General features: G+C 46.3%; 10 non-coding genes across 10 annotated transcripts; all 10 read left to right on the top strand.

Moving 5' to 3' along the window:
• The first annotated feature begins 333 nt into the window (after positions 1-333).
• LOC142278698 (U2 spliceosomal RNA) lies at positions 334-524 on the top strand. Its single transcript, XR_012741501.1, has one exon. It is a non-coding gene; the product is annotated as a U2 spliceosomal RNA (small nuclear RNA).
• A 1,387-nt stretch (positions 525-1,911) lies between these two features.
• LOC142278699 (U2 spliceosomal RNA) lies at positions 1,912-2,102 on the top strand. Its single transcript, XR_012741502.1, has one exon. It is a non-coding gene; the product is annotated as a U2 spliceosomal RNA (small nuclear RNA).
• A 1,387-nt stretch (positions 2,103-3,489) lies between these two features.
• On the top strand, positions 3,490-3,680 carry LOC142278700 (U2 spliceosomal RNA). Its single transcript, XR_012741503.1, has one exon. It is a non-coding gene; the product is annotated as a U2 spliceosomal RNA (small nuclear RNA).
• A 1,387-nt stretch (positions 3,681-5,067) lies between these two features.
• Positions 5,068-5,258, top strand: LOC142278701 (U2 spliceosomal RNA). The gene has a single exon (XR_012741504.1). It is a non-coding gene; the product is annotated as a U2 spliceosomal RNA (small nuclear RNA).
• A 1,387-nt stretch (positions 5,259-6,645) lies between these two features.
• Positions 6,646-6,836, top strand: LOC142278704 (U2 spliceosomal RNA). The gene has a single exon (XR_012741506.1). It is a non-coding gene; the product is annotated as a U2 spliceosomal RNA (small nuclear RNA).
• A 1,387-nt stretch (positions 6,837-8,223) lies between these two features.
• Positions 8,224-8,414, top strand: LOC142278705 (U2 spliceosomal RNA). Its single transcript, XR_012741507.1, has one exon. It is a non-coding gene; the product is annotated as a U2 spliceosomal RNA (small nuclear RNA).
• Positions 8,415-9,801: 1,387 nt separating this feature from the next.
• On the top strand, positions 9,802-9,992 carry LOC142278706 (U2 spliceosomal RNA). The gene has a single exon (XR_012741508.1). It is a non-coding gene; the product is annotated as a U2 spliceosomal RNA (small nuclear RNA).
• Positions 9,993-11,379: 1,387 nt separating this feature from the next.
• Positions 11,380-11,570, top strand: LOC142278707 (U2 spliceosomal RNA). The gene has a single exon (XR_012741509.1). It is a non-coding gene; the product is annotated as a U2 spliceosomal RNA (small nuclear RNA).
• A 1,387-nt stretch (positions 11,571-12,957) lies between these two features.
• On the top strand, positions 12,958-13,148 carry LOC142278710 (U2 spliceosomal RNA). The gene has a single exon (XR_012741512.1). It is a non-coding gene; the product is annotated as a U2 spliceosomal RNA (small nuclear RNA).
• Positions 13,149-14,535: 1,387 nt separating this feature from the next.
• On the top strand, positions 14,536-14,726 carry LOC142278708 (U2 spliceosomal RNA). Its single transcript, XR_012741510.1, has one exon. It is a non-coding gene; the product is annotated as a U2 spliceosomal RNA (small nuclear RNA).
• The last annotated feature ends 578 nt before the right edge of the window (positions 14,727-15,304 follow it).

The raw sequence follows: 15,304 nt of genomic DNA on the forward strand, positions 1-15,304 counted from the left end.
TTTCTACGGGTAAGGATGGCAAAGGGTGGCAGTGACGGAAAGTCAGGCAACCTGTCCTGTCCGTCTTTTTGTATCGTGAATTGGAAAGACTGCAAGGGGGAGGGGAGTTGCTTGCGCCCTAAAGGAGGAGTTATTCAGATTCATTGCAGTGGGCGGCGGCTGCAAAACGCACCATTCTTCTTGTTTTGGCTCTGCAAAGCAGCCTTTTCAAGGGTTGGCTTGGGTGACAAAATGTCTTGTGTAGGCGTGGGTTTGTCTCCCTCTCGCTCTCTCTCCCTAAGATGTGTCCGGCATAGGCCAGGGTGCCACTCGAGGCCCAAACCAATTCTGGTTATCGCTTCTCGGCCTTTTGGCTAAGATCAAGTGTAGTATCTGTTCTTATCAGTTTAATATCTGATACGTCCCCTATCTGGGGACCATATATTAAATGGATTTTTAGAACAGGGAGATGGAAAAAGAGCTTGCTCTGTCCACTCCACGCATTGACCTGGTATTGCAGTACCTCCAGGAACGGTGCACCCCTTCTTAACCCAGTTTCCAAAAGCAGAACTCAATTCACCTGATTCATATTAGCCCGATTTAATGAATTGGAAGAAAGCATACGTCTTCATATGCACCTCAATTTGGCCCATTCACTTTTCACACTTCCTCCTTTTGTTTTTTATCTTTCACACTTTTGACTTTCTTTATTCATCCAAATAGCAAACTCATCACCACTCAACCTGACCAACTCGGCTATGTCCCCGTGCTGCAGTTCTCTGTCTTATCTAGATCATTTGCAATTGAATGGAATAGATCCCTTTTGGACAAAGTGGATTCACCTGCTGCTGCAGTGACCACAGGTGTGATAACATCTAGAATTGGCATCTGGTGCGATCTCTCCGCTTCCACTCCAAAGAAAGTTACCTGTTTATTCCTATCATGCATTGGTTTTTGGGGTTTTCTTTGAGTAATGATGATCTCTTTAGTAGTCTGTTGGCGCCCTCTCCTGGAGGAATAGTTTGCTTGCTCTTGGACATTCTAAAAGAGAGGTCATGATAGACATTGAGCTTCTGAGCTCAATTGGGGACAGTCATGGGTGATGAATGTTTGCAACCTACTGCGAAGCCTCATACCGCAATATAAGGAACGTCAAATACTAAGAAAGGGCGGCCTATGAAAGAATTACTACTTTCAATAAGTACACTTAAACGGCTAATTGGGAATAGAAAAACTGTAAAAAGCCCTCTGAGAAAGCCCCCCTCTAACCTTTGATAGTAAGCTTTTCTGTAGTCTGCCTGTTGATGTATTTTCCGTTTGAACTGTGCACAACATGAAGAGACGGAACACTGGCGGCTTGTCACAATGCCCCCCGATGACATCACAATAGCGCTGCTGCCTAGAAAACAAGCTGCGCAGAAGAAGTTGTTCTTTGGGTGGGAGGGTGGGCTAGTGGAAGGAGGGGGCAATCTCTTTTTTTCCCGGGTGGTAGGGGGATGACAGGAGAAGGGAAGCGGGTGGTGAGAAAGGTACAGAGGGCAGGGTTTGGGGGCTGGGAAGGAAAGGGAAAAGATTAGGGTTTGGGGATGATGAAAGGGCTTTCTACGGGTAAGGATGGCAAAGGGTGGCAGTGACGGAAAGTCAGGCAACCTGTCCTGTCCGTCTTTTTGTATCGTGAATTGGAAAGACTGCAAGGGGGAGGGGAGTTGCTTGCGCCCTAAAGGAGGAGTTATTCAGATTCATTGCAGTGGGCGGCGGCTGCAAAACGCACCATTCTTCTTGTTTTGGCTCTGCAAAGCAGCCTTTTCAAGGGTTGGCTTGGGTGACAAAATGTCTTGTGTAGGCGTGGGTTTGTCTCCCTCTCGCTCTCTCTCCCTAAGATGTGTCCGGCATAGGCCAGGGTGCCACTCGAGGCCCAAACCAATTCTGGTTATCGCTTCTCGGCCTTTTGGCTAAGATCAAGTGTAGTATCTGTTCTTATCAGTTTAATATCTGATACGTCCCCTATCTGGGGACCATATATTAAATGGATTTTTAGAACAGGGAGATGGAAAAAGAGCTTGCTCTGTCCACTCCACGCATTGACCTGGTATTGCAGTACCTCCAGGAACGGTGCACCCCTTCTTAACCCAGTTTCCAAAAGCAGAACTCAATTCACCTGATTCATATTAGCCCGATTTAATGAATTGGAAGAAAGCATACGTCTTCATATGCACCTCAATTTGGCCCATTCACTTTTCACACTTCCTCCTTTTGTTTTTTATCTTTCACACTTTTGACTTTCTTTATTCATCCAAATAGCAAACTCATCACCACTCAACCTGACCAACTCGGCTATGTCCCCGTGCTGCAGTTCTCTGTCTTATCTAGATCATTTGCAATTGAATGGAATAGATCCCTTTTGGACAAAGTGGATTCACCTGCTGCTGCAGTGACCACAGGTGTGATAACATCTAGAATTGGCATCTGGTGCGATCTCTCCGCTTCCACTCCAAAGAAAGTTACCTGTTTATTCCTATCATGCATTGGTTTTTGGGGTTTTCTTTGAGTAATGATGATCTCTTTAGTAGTCTGTTGGCGCCCTCTCCTGGAGGAATAGTTTGCTTGCTCTTGGACATTCTAAAAGAGAGGTCATGATAGACATTGAGCTTCTGAGCTCAATTGGGGACAGTCATGGGTGATGAATGTTTGCAACCTACTGCGAAGCCTCATACCGCAATATAAGGAACGTCAAATACTAAGAAAGGGCGGCCTATGAAAGAATTACTACTTTCAATAAGTACACTTAAACGGCTAATTGGGAATAGAAAAACTGTAAAAAGCCCTCTGAGAAAGCCCCCCTCTAACCTTTGATAGTAAGCTTTTCTGTAGTCTGCCTGTTGATGTATTTTCCGTTTGAACTGTGCACAACATGAAGAGACGGAACACTGGCGGCTTGTCACAATGCCCCCCGATGACATCACAATAGCGCTGCTGCCTAGAAAACAAGCTGCGCAGAAGAAGTTGTTCTTTGGGTGGGAGGGTGGGCTAGTGGAAGGAGGGGGCAATCTCTTTTTTTCCCGGGTGGTAGGGGGATGACAGGAGAAGGGAAGCGGGTGGTGAGAAAGGTACAGAGGGCAGGGTTTGGGGGCTGGGAAGGAAAGGGAAAAGATTAGGGTTTGGGGATGATGAAAGGGCTTTCTACGGGTAAGGATGGCAAAGGGTGGCAGTGACGGAAAGTCAGGCAACCTGTCCTGTCCGTCTTTTTGTATCGTGAATTGGAAAGACTGCAAGGGGGAGGGGAGTTGCTTGCGCCCTAAAGGAGGAGTTATTCAGATTCATTGCAGTGGGCGGCGGCTGCAAAACGCACCATTCTTCTTGTTTTGGCTCTGCAAAGCAGCCTTTTCAAGGGTTGGCTTGGGTGACAAAATGTCTTGTGTAGGCGTGGGTTTGTCTCCCTCTCGCTCTCTCTCCCTAAGATGTGTCCGGCATAGGCCAGGGTGCCACTCGAGGCCCAAACCAATTCTGGTTATCGCTTCTCGGCCTTTTGGCTAAGATCAAGTGTAGTATCTGTTCTTATCAGTTTAATATCTGATACGTCCCCTATCTGGGGACCATATATTAAATGGATTTTTAGAACAGGGAGATGGAAAAAGAGCTTGCTCTGTCCACTCCACGCATTGACCTGGTATTGCAGTACCTCCAGGAACGGTGCACCCCTTCTTAACCCAGTTTCCAAAAGCAGAACTCAATTCACCTGATTCATATTAGCCCGATTTAATGAATTGGAAGAAAGCATACGTCTTCATATGCACCTCAATTTGGCCCATTCACTTTTCACACTTCCTCCTTTTGTTTTTTATCTTTCACACTTTTGACTTTCTTTATTCATCCAAATAGCAAACTCATCACCACTCAACCTGACCAACTCGGCTATGTCCCCGTGCTGCAGTTCTCTGTCTTATCTAGATCATTTGCAATTGAATGGAATAGATCCCTTTTGGACAAAGTGGATTCACCTGCTGCTGCAGTGACCACAGGTGTGATAACATCTAGAATTGGCATCTGGTGCGATCTCTCCGCTTCCACTCCAAAGAAAGTTACCTGTTTATTCCTATCATGCATTGGTTTTTGGGGTTTTCTTTGAGTAATGATGATCTCTTTAGTAGTCTGTTGGCGCCCTCTCCTGGAGGAATAGTTTGCTTGCTCTTGGACATTCTAAAAGAGAGGTCATGATAGACATTGAGCTTCTGAGCTCAATTGGGGACAGTCATGGGTGATGAATGTTTGCAACCTACTGCGAAGCCTCATACCGCAATATAAGGAACGTCAAATACTAAGAAAGGGCGGCCTATGAAAGAATTACTACTTTCAATAAGTACACTTAAACGGCTAATTGGGAATAGAAAAACTGTAAAAAGCCCTCTGAGAAAGCCCCCCTCTAACCTTTGATAGTAAGCTTTTCTGTAGTCTGCCTGTTGATGTATTTTCCGTTTGAACTGTGCACAACATGAAGAGACGGAACACTGGCGGCTTGTCACAATGCCCCCCGATGACATCACAATAGCGCTGCTGCCTAGAAAACAAGCTGCGCAGAAGAAGTTGTTCTTTGGGTGGGAGGGTGGGCTAGTGGAAGGAGGGGGCAATCTCTTTTTTTCCCGGGTGGTAGGGGGATGACAGGAGAAGGGAAGCGGGTGGTGAGAAAGGTACAGAGGGCAGGGTTTGGGGGCTGGGAAGGAAAGGGAAAAGATTAGGGTTTGGGGATGATGAAAGGGCTTTCTACGGGTAAGGATGGCAAAGGGTGGCAGTGACGGAAAGTCAGGCAACCTGTCCTGTCCGTCTTTTTGTATCGTGAATTGGAAAGACTGCAAGGGGGAGGGGAGTTGCTTGCGCCCTAAAGGAGGAGTTATTCAGATTCATTGCAGTGGGCGGCGGCTGCAAAACGCACCATTCTTCTTGTTTTGGCTCTGCAAAGCAGCCTTTTCAAGGGTTGGCTTGGGTGACAAAATGTCTTGTGTAGGCGTGGGTTTGTCTCCCTCTCGCTCTCTCTCCCTAAGATGTGTCCGGCATAGGCCAGGGTGCCACTCGAGGCCCAAACCAATTCTGGTTATCGCTTCTCGGCCTTTTGGCTAAGATCAAGTGTAGTATCTGTTCTTATCAGTTTAATATCTGATACGTCCCCTATCTGGGGACCATATATTAAATGGATTTTTAGAACAGGGAGATGGAAAAAGAGCTTGCTCTGTCCACTCCACGCATTGACCTGGTATTGCAGTACCTCCAGGAACGGTGCACCCCTTCTTAACCCAGTTTCCAAAAGCAGAACTCAATTCACCTGATTCATATTAGCCCGATTTAATGAATTGGAAGAAAGCATACGTCTTCATATGCACCTCAATTTGGCCCATTCACTTTTCACACTTCCTCCTTTTGTTTTTTATCTTTCACACTTTTGACTTTCTTTATTCATCCAAATAGCAAACTCATCACCACTCAACCTGACCAACTCGGCTATGTCCCCGTGCTGCAGTTCTCTGTCTTATCTAGATCATTTGCAATTGAATGGAATAGATCCCTTTTGGACAAAGTGGATTCACCTGCTGCTGCAGTGACCACAGGTGTGATAACATCTAGAATTGGCATCTGGTGCGATCTCTCCGCTTCCACTCCAAAGAAAGTTACCTGTTTATTCCTATCATGCATTGGTTTTTGGGGTTTTCTTTGAGTAATGATGATCTCTTTAGTAGTCTGTTGGCGCCCTCTCCTGGAGGAATAGTTTGCTTGCTCTTGGACATTCTAAAAGAGAGGTCATGATAGACATTGAGCTTCTGAGCTCAATTGGGGACAGTCATGGGTGATGAATGTTTGCAACCTACTGCGAAGCCTCATACCGCAATATAAGGAACGTCAAATACTAAGAAAGGGCGGCCTATGAAAGAATTACTACTTTCAATAAGTACACTTAAACGGCTAATTGGGAATAGAAAAACTGTAAAAAGCCCTCTGAGAAAGCCCCCCTCTAACCTTTGATAGTAAGCTTTTCTGTAGTCTGCCTGTTGATGTATTTTCCGTTTGAACTGTGCACAACATGAAGAGACGGAACACTGGCGGCTTGTCACAATGCCCCCCGATGACATCACAATAGCGCTGCTGCCTAGAAAACAAGCTGCGCAGAAGAAGTTGTTCTTTGGGTGGGAGGGTGGGCTAGTGGAAGGAGGGGGCAATCTCTTTTTTTCCCGGGTGGTAGGGGGATGACAGGAGAAGGGAAGCGGGTGGTGAGAAAGGTACAGAGGGCAGGGTTTGGGGGCTGGGAAGGAAAGGGAAAAGATTAGGGTTTGGGGATGATGAAAGGGCTTTCTACGGGTAAGGATGGCAAAGGGTGGCAGTGACGGAAAGTCAGGCAACCTGTCCTGTCCGTCTTTTTGTATCGTGAATTGGAAAGACTGCAAGGGGGAGGGGAGTTGCTTGCGCCCTAAAGGAGGAGTTATTCAGATTCATTGCAGTGGGCGGCGGCTGCAAAACGCACCATTCTTCTTGTTTTGGCTCTGCAAAGCAGCCTTTTCAAGGGTTGGCTTGGGTGACAAAATGTCTTGTGTAGGCGTGGGTTTGTCTCCCTCTCGCTCTCTCTCCCTAAGATGTGTCCGGCATAGGCCAGGGTGCCACTCGAGGCCCAAACCAATTCTGGTTATCGCTTCTCGGCCTTTTGGCTAAGATCAAGTGTAGTATCTGTTCTTATCAGTTTAATATCTGATACGTCCCCTATCTGGGGACCATATATTAAATGGATTTTTAGAACAGGGAGATGGAAAAAGAGCTTGCTCTGTCCACTCCACGCATTGACCTGGTATTGCAGTACCTCCAGGAACGGTGCACCCCTTCTTAACCCAGTTTCCAAAAGCAGAACTCAATTCACCTGATTCATATTAGCCCGATTTAATGAATTGGAAGAAAGCATACGTCTTCATATGCACCTCAATTTGGCCCATTCACTTTTCACACTTCCTCCTTTTGTTTTTTATCTTTCACACTTTTGACTTTCTTTATTCATCCAAATAGCAAACTCATCACCACTCAACCTGACCAACTCGGCTATGTCCCCGTGCTGCAGTTCTCTGTCTTATCTAGATCATTTGCAATTGAATGGAATAGATCCCTTTTGGACAAAGTGGATTCACCTGCTGCTGCAGTGACCACAGGTGTGATAACATCTAGAATTGGCATCTGGTGCGATCTCTCCGCTTCCACTCCAAAGAAAGTTACCTGTTTATTCCTATCATGCATTGGTTTTTGGGGTTTTCTTTGAGTAATGATGATCTCTTTAGTAGTCTGTTGGCGCCCTCTCCTGGAGGAATAGTTTGCTTGCTCTTGGACATTCTAAAAGAGAGGTCATGATAGACATTGAGCTTCTGAGCTCAATTGGGGACAGTCATGGGTGATGAATGTTTGCAACCTACTGCGAAGCCTCATACCGCAATATAAGGAACGTCAAATACTAAGAAAGGGCGGCCTATGAAAGAATTACTACTTTCAATAAGTACACTTAAACGGCTAATTGGGAATAGAAAAACTGTAAAAAGCCCTCTGAGAAAGCCCCCCTCTAACCTTTGATAGTAAGCTTTTCTGTAGTCTGCCTGTTGATGTATTTTCCGTTTGAACTGTGCACAACATGAAGAGACGGAACACTGGCGGCTTGTCACAATGCCCCCCGATGACATCACAATAGCGCTGCTGCCTAGAAAACAAGCTGCGCAGAAGAAGTTGTTCTTTGGGTGGGAGGGTGGGCTAGTGGAAGGAGGGGGCAATCTCTTTTTTTCCCGGGTGGTAGGGGGATGACAGGAGAAGGGAAGCGGGTGGTGAGAAAGGTACAGAGGGCAGGGTTTGGGGGCTGGGAAGGAAAGGGAAAAGATTAGGGTTTGGGGATGATGAAAGGGCTTTCTACGGGTAAGGATGGCAAAGGGTGGCAGTGACGGAAAGTCAGGCAACCTGTCCTGTCCGTCTTTTTGTATCGTGAATTGGAAAGACTGCAAGGGGGAGGGGAGTTGCTTGCGCCCTAAAGGAGGAGTTATTCAGATTCATTGCAGTGGGCGGCGGCTGCAAAACGCACCATTCTTCTTGTTTTGGCTCTGCAAAGCAGCCTTTTCAAGGGTTGGCTTGGGTGACAAAATGTCTTGTGTAGGCGTGGGTTTGTCTCCCTCTCGCTCTCTCTCCCTAAGATGTGTCCGGCATAGGCCAGGGTGCCACTCGAGGCCCAAACCAATTCTGGTTATCGCTTCTCGGCCTTTTGGCTAAGATCAAGTGTAGTATCTGTTCTTATCAGTTTAATATCTGATACGTCCCCTATCTGGGGACCATATATTAAATGGATTTTTAGAACAGGGAGATGGAAAAAGAGCTTGCTCTGTCCACTCCACGCATTGACCTGGTATTGCAGTACCTCCAGGAACGGTGCACCCCTTCTTAACCCAGTTTCCAAAAGCAGAACTCAATTCACCTGATTCATATTAGCCCGATTTAATGAATTGGAAGAAAGCATACGTCTTCATATGCACCTCAATTTGGCCCATTCACTTTTCACACTTCCTCCTTTTGTTTTTTATCTTTCACACTTTTGACTTTCTTTATTCATCCAAATAGCAAACTCATCACCACTCAACCTGACCAACTCGGCTATGTCCCCGTGCTGCAGTTCTCTGTCTTATCTAGATCATTTGCAATTGAATGGAATAGATCCCTTTTGGACAAAGTGGATTCACCTGCTGCTGCAGTGACCACAGGTGTGATAACATCTAGAATTGGCATCTGGTGCGATCTCTCCGCTTCCACTCCAAAGAAAGTTACCTGTTTATTCCTATCATGCATTGGTTTTTGGGGTTTTCTTTGAGTAATGATGATCTCTTTAGTAGTCTGTTGGCGCCCTCTCCTGGAGGAATAGTTTGCTTGCTCTTGGACATTCTAAAAGAGAGGTCATGATAGACATTGAGCTTCTGAGCTCAATTGGGGACAGTCATGGGTGATGAATGTTTGCAACCTACTGCGAAGCCTCATACCGCAATATAAGGAACGTCAAATACTAAGAAAGGGCGGCCTATGAAAGAATTACTACTTTCAATAAGTACACTTAAACGGCTAATTGGGAATAGAAAAACTGTAAAAAGCCCTCTGAGAAAGCCCCCCTCTAACCTTTGATAGTAAGCTTTTCTGTAGTCTGCCTGTTGATGTATTTTCCGTTTGAACTGTGCACAACATGAAGAGACGGAACACTGGCGGCTTGTCACAATGCCCCCCGATGACATCACAATAGCGCTGCTGCCTAGAAAACAAGCTGCGCAGAAGAAGTTGTTCTTTGGGTGGGAGGGTGGGCTAGTGGAAGGAGGGGGCAATCTCTTTTTTTCCCGGGTGGTAGGGGGATGACAGGAGAAGGGAAGCGGGTGGTGAGAAAGGTACAGAGGGCAGGGTTTGGGGGCTGGGAAGGAAAGGGAAAAGATTAGGGTTTGGGGATGATGAAAGGGCTTTCTACGGGTAAGGATGGCAAAGGGTGGCAGTGACGGAAAGTCAGGCAACCTGTCCTGTCCGTCTTTTTGTATCGTGAATTGGAAAGACTGCAAGGGGGAGGGGAGTTGCTTGCGCCCTAAAGGAGGAGTTATTCAGATTCATTGCAGTGGGCGGCGGCTGCAAAACGCACCATTCTTCTTGTTTTGGCTCTGCAAAGCAGCCTTTTCAAGGGTTGGCTTGGGTGACAAAATGTCTTGTGTAGGCGTGGGTTTGTCTCCCTCTCGCTCTCTCTCCCTAAGATGTGTCCGGCATAGGCCAGGGTGCCACTCGAGGCCCAAACCAATTCTGGTTATCGCTTCTCGGCCTTTTGGCTAAGATCAAGTGTAGTATCTGTTCTTATCAGTTTAATATCTGATACGTCCCCTATCTGGGGACCATATATTAAATGGATTTTTAGAACAGGGAGATGGAAAAAGAGCTTGCTCTGTCCACTCCACGCATTGACCTGGTATTGCAGTACCTCCAGGAACGGTGCACCCCTTCTTAACCCAGTTTCCAAAAGCAGAACTCAATTCACCTGATTCATATTAGCCCGATTTAATGAATTGGAAGAAAGCATACGTCTTCATATGCACCTCAATTTGGCCCATTCACTTTTCACACTTCCTCCTTTTGTTTTTTATCTTTCACACTTTTGACTTTCTTTATTCATCCAAATAGCAAACTCATCACCACTCAACCTGACCAACTCGGCTATGTCCCCGTGCTGCAGTTCTCTGTCTTATCTAGATCATTTGCAATTGAATGGAATAGATCCCTTTTGGACAAAGTGGATTCACCTGCTGCTGCAGTGACCACAGGTGTGATAACATCTAGAATTGGCATCTGGTGCGATCTCTCCGCTTCCACTCCAAAGAAAGTTACCTGTTTATTCCTATCATGCATTGGTTTTTGGGGTTTTCTTTGAGTAATGATGATCTCTTTAGTAGTCTGTTGGCGCCCTCTCCTGGAGGAATAGTTTGCTTGCTCTTGGACATTCTAAAAGAGAGGTCATGATAGACATTGAGCTTCTGAGCTCAATTGGGGACAGTCATGGGTGATGAATGTTTGCAACCTACTGCGAAGCCTCATACCGCAATATAAGGAACGTCAAATACTAAGAAAGGGCGGCCTATGAAAGAATTACTACTTTCAATAAGTACACTTAAACGGCTAATTGGGAATAGAAAAACTGTAAAAAGCCCTCTGAGAAAGCCCCCCTCTAACCTTTGATAGTAAGCTTTTCTGTAGTCTGCCTGTTGATGTATTTTCCGTTTGAACTGTGCACAACATGAAGAGACGGAACACTGGCGGCTTGTCACAATGCCCCCCGATGACATCACAATAGCGCTGCTGCCTAGAAAACAAGCTGCGCAGAAGAAGTTGTTCTTTGGGTGGGAGGGTGGGCTAGTGGAAGGAGGGGGCAATCTCTTTTTTTCCCGGGTGGTAGGGGGATGACAGGAGAAGGGAAGCGGGTGGTGAGAAAGGTACAGAGGGCAGGGTTTGGGGGCTGGGAAGGAAAGGGAAAAGATTAGGGTTTGGGGATGATGAAAGGGCTTTCTACGGGTAAGGATGGCAAAGGGTGGCAGTGACGGAAAGTCAGGCAACCTGTCCTGTCCGTCTTTTTGTATCGTGAATTGGAAAGACTGCAAGGGGGAGGGGAGTTGCTTGCGCCCTAAAGGAGGAGTTATTCAGATTCATTGCAGTGGGCGGCGGCTGCAAAACGCACCATTCTTCTTGTTTTGGCTCTGCAAAGCAGCCTTTTCAAGGGTTGGCTTGGGTGACAAAATGTCTTGTGTAGGCGTGGGTTTGTCTCCCTCTCGCTCTCTCTCCCTAAGATGTGTCCGGCATAGGCCAGGGTGCCACTCGAGGCCCAAACCAATTCTGGTTATCGCTTCTCGGCCTTTTGGCTAAGATCAAGTGTAGTATCTGTTCTTATCAGTTTAATATCTGATACGTCCCCTATCTGGGGACCATATATTAAATGGATTTTTAGAACAGGGAGATGGAAAAAGAGCTTGCTCTGTCCACTCCACGCATTGACCTGGTATTGCAGTACCTCCAGGAACGGTGCACCCCTTCTTAACCCAGTTTCCAAAAGCAGAACTCAATTCACCTGATTCATATTAGCCCGATTTAATGAATTGGAAGAAAGCATACGTCTTCATATGCACCTCAATTTGGCCCATTCACTTTTCACACTTCCTCCTTTTGTTTTTTATCTTTCACACTTTTGACTTTCTTTATTCATCCAAATAGCAAACTCATCACCACTCAACCTGACCAACTCGGCTATGTCCCCGTGCTGCAGTTCTCTGTCTTATCTAGATCATTTGCAATTGAATGGAATAGATCCCTTTTGGACAAAGTGGATTCACCTGCTGCTGCAGTGACCACAGGTGTGATAACATCTAGAATTGGCATCTGGTGCGATCTCTCCGCTTCCACTCCAAAGAAAGTTACCTGTTTATTCCTATCATGCATTGGTTTTTGGGGTTTTCTTTGAGTAATGATGATCTCTTTAGTAGTCTGTTGGCGCCCTCTCCTGGAGGAATAGTTTGCTTGCTCTTGGACATTCTAAAAGAGAGGTCATGATAGACATTGAGCTTCTGAGCTCAATTGGGGACAGTCATGGGTGATGAATGTTTGCAACCTACTGCGAAGCCTCATACCGCAATATAAGGAACGTCAAATACTAAGAAAGGGCGGCCTATGAAAGAATTACTACTTTCAATAAGTACACTTAAACGGCTAATTGGGAATAGAAAAACTGTAAAAAGCCCTCTGAGAAAGCCCCCCTCTAACCTTTGATAGTAAGCTTTTCTGTAGTCTGCCTGTTGATGTATTTTCCGTTTGAACTGTGCACAACATGAAGAGACGGAACACTGGCGGCTTGTCACAATGCCCCCCGATGACATCACAATAGCGCTGCTGCCTAGAAAACAAGCTGCGCAGAAGAAGTTGTTCTTTGGGTGGGAGGGTGGGCTAGTGGAAGGAGGGGGCAATCTCTTTTTTTCCCGGGTGGTAGGGGGATGACAGGAGAAGGGAAGCGGGTGGTGAGAAAGGTACAGAGGGCAGGGTTTGGGGGCTGGGAAGGAAAGGGAAAAGATTAGGGTTTGGGGATGATGAAAGGGCTTTCTACGGGTAAGGATGGCAAAGGGTGGCAGTGACGGAAAGTCAGGCAACCTGTCCTGTCCGTCTTTTTGTATCGTGAATTGGAAAGACTGCAAGGGGGAGGGGAGTTGCTTGCGCCCTAAAGGAGGAGTTATTCAGATTCATTGCAGTGGGCGGCGGCTGCAAAACGCACCATTCTTCTTGTTTTGGCTCTGCAAAGCAGCCTTTTCAAGGGTTGGCTTGGGTGACAAAATGTCTTGTGTAGGCGTGGGTTTGTCTCCCTCTCGCTCTCTCTCCCTAAGATGTGTCCGGCATAGGCCAGGGTGCCACTCGAGGCCCAAACCAATTCTGGTTATCGCTTCTCGGCCTTTTGGCTAAGATCAAGTGTAGTATCTGTTCTTATCAGTTTAATATCTGACACGTCCCCTATCTGGGGACCATATATTAAATGGATTTTTAGAACAGGGAGATGGAAAAAGAGCTTGCTCTGTCCACTCCACGCATTGACCTGGTATTGCAGTACCTCCAGGAACGGTGCACCCCTTCTTAACCCAGTTTCCAAAAGCAGAACTCAATTCACCTGATTCATATTAGCCCGATTTAATGAATTGGAAGAAAGCATACGTCTTCATATGCACCTCAATTTGGCCCATTCACTTTTCACACTTCCTCCTTTTGTTTTTTATCTTTCACACTTTTGACTTTCTTTATTCATCCAAATAGCAAACTCATCACCACTCAACCTGACCAACTCGGCTATGTCCCCGTGCTGCAGTTCTCTGTCTTATCTAGATCATTTGCAATTGAATGGAATAGATCCCTTTTGGACAAAGTGGATTCACCTGCTGCTGCAGTGACCACAGGTGTGATAACATCTAGAATTGGCATCTGGTGCGATCTCTCCGCTTCCACTCCAAAGAAAGTTACCTGTTTATTCCTATCATGCATTGGTTTTTGGGGTTTTCTTTGAGTAATGATGATCTCTTTAGTAGTCTGTTGGCGCCCTCTCCTGGAGGAATAGTTTGCTTGCTCTTGGACATTCTAAAAGAGAGGTCATGATAGACATTGAGCTTCTGAGCTCAATTGGGGACAGTCATGGGTGATGAATGTTTGCAACCTACTGCGAAGCCTCATACCGCAATATAAGGAACGTCAAATACTAAGAAAGGGCGGCCTATGAAAGAATTACTACTTTCAATAAGTACACTTAAACGGCTAATTGGGAATAGAAAAACTGTAAAAAGCCCTCTGAGAAAGCCCCCCTCTAACCTTTGATAGTAAGCTTTTCTGTAGTCTGCCTGTTGATGTATTTTCCGTTTGAACTGTGCACAACATGAAGAGACGGAACACTGGCGGCTTGTCACAATGCCCCCCGATGACATCACAATAGCGCTGCTGCCTAGAAAACAAGCTGCGCAGAAGAAGTTGTTCTTTGGGTGGGAGGGTGGGCTAGTGGAAGGAGGGGGCAATCTCTTTTTTTCCCGGGTGGTAGGGGGATGACAGGAGAAGGGAAGCGGGTGGTGAGAAAGGTACAGAGGGCAGGGTTTGGGGGCTGGGAAGGAAAGGGAAAAGATTAGGGTTTGGGGATGATGAAAGGGCTTTCTACGGGTAAGGATGGCAAAGGGTGGCAGTGACGGAAAGTCAGGCAACCTGTCCTGTCCGTCTTTTTGTATCGTGAATTGGAAAGACTGCAAGGGGGAGGGGAGTTGCTTGCGCCCTAAAGGAGGAGTTATTCAGATTCATTGCAGTGGGCGGCGGCTGCAAAACGCACCATTCTTCTTGTTTTGGCTCTGCAAAGCAGCCTTTTCAAGGGTTGGCTTGGGTGACAAAATGTCTTGTGTAGGCGTGGGTTTGTCTCCCTCTCGCTCTCTCTCCCTAAGATGTGTCCGGCATAGGCCAGGGTGCCACTCGAGGCCCAAACCAATTCTGGTTATCGCTTCTCGGCCTTTTGGCTAAGATCAAGTGTAGTATCTGTTCTTATCAGTTTAATATCTGATACGTCCCCTATCTGGGGACCATATATTAAATGGATTTTTAGAACAGGGAGATGGAAAAAGAGCTTGCTCTGTCCACTCCACGCATTGACCTGGTATTGCAGTACCTCCAGGAACGGTGCACCCCTTCTTAACCCAGTTTCCAAAAGCAGAACTCAATTCACCTGATTCATATTAGCCCGATTTAATGAATTGGAAGAAAGCATACGTCTTCATATGCACCTCAATTTGGCCCATTCACTTTTCACACTTCCTCCTTTTGTTTTTTATCTTTCACACTTTTGACTTTCTTTATTCATCCAAATAGCAAACTCATCACCACTCAACCTGACCAACTCGGCTATGTCCCCGTGCTGCAGTTCTCTGTCTTATCTAGATCATTTGCAATTGAATGGAATAGATCCCTTTTGGACAAAGTGGATTCACCTGCTGCTGCAGTGACCACAGGTGTGATAACATCTAGAATTGGCATCTGGTGCGATCTCTCCGCTTCCACTCCAAAGAAAGTTACCTGTTTATTCCTATCATGCATTGGTTTTTGGGGTTTTCTTTGAGTAATGATGATCTCTTTAGTAGTCTGTTGGCGCCCTCTCCTGGAGGAATAGTTTGCTTGCTCTTGGACATTCTAAAAGAGAGGTCATGATAGACATTGAGCTTCTGAGCTCAATTGGGGACAGTCATGGGTGATGAATGTTTGCAACCTACTG

The sequence above is a fragment of the Anomaloglossus baeobatrachus genome, unplaced genomic scaffold (genome assembly GCF_048569485.1).
Source record: "Anomaloglossus baeobatrachus isolate aAnoBae1 unplaced genomic scaffold, aAnoBae1.hap1 Scaffold_4193, whole genome shotgun sequence".
Classification (NCBI taxonomy): Eukaryota; Metazoa; Chordata; class Amphibia; order Anura; family Aromobatidae; genus Anomaloglossus; species Anomaloglossus baeobatrachus.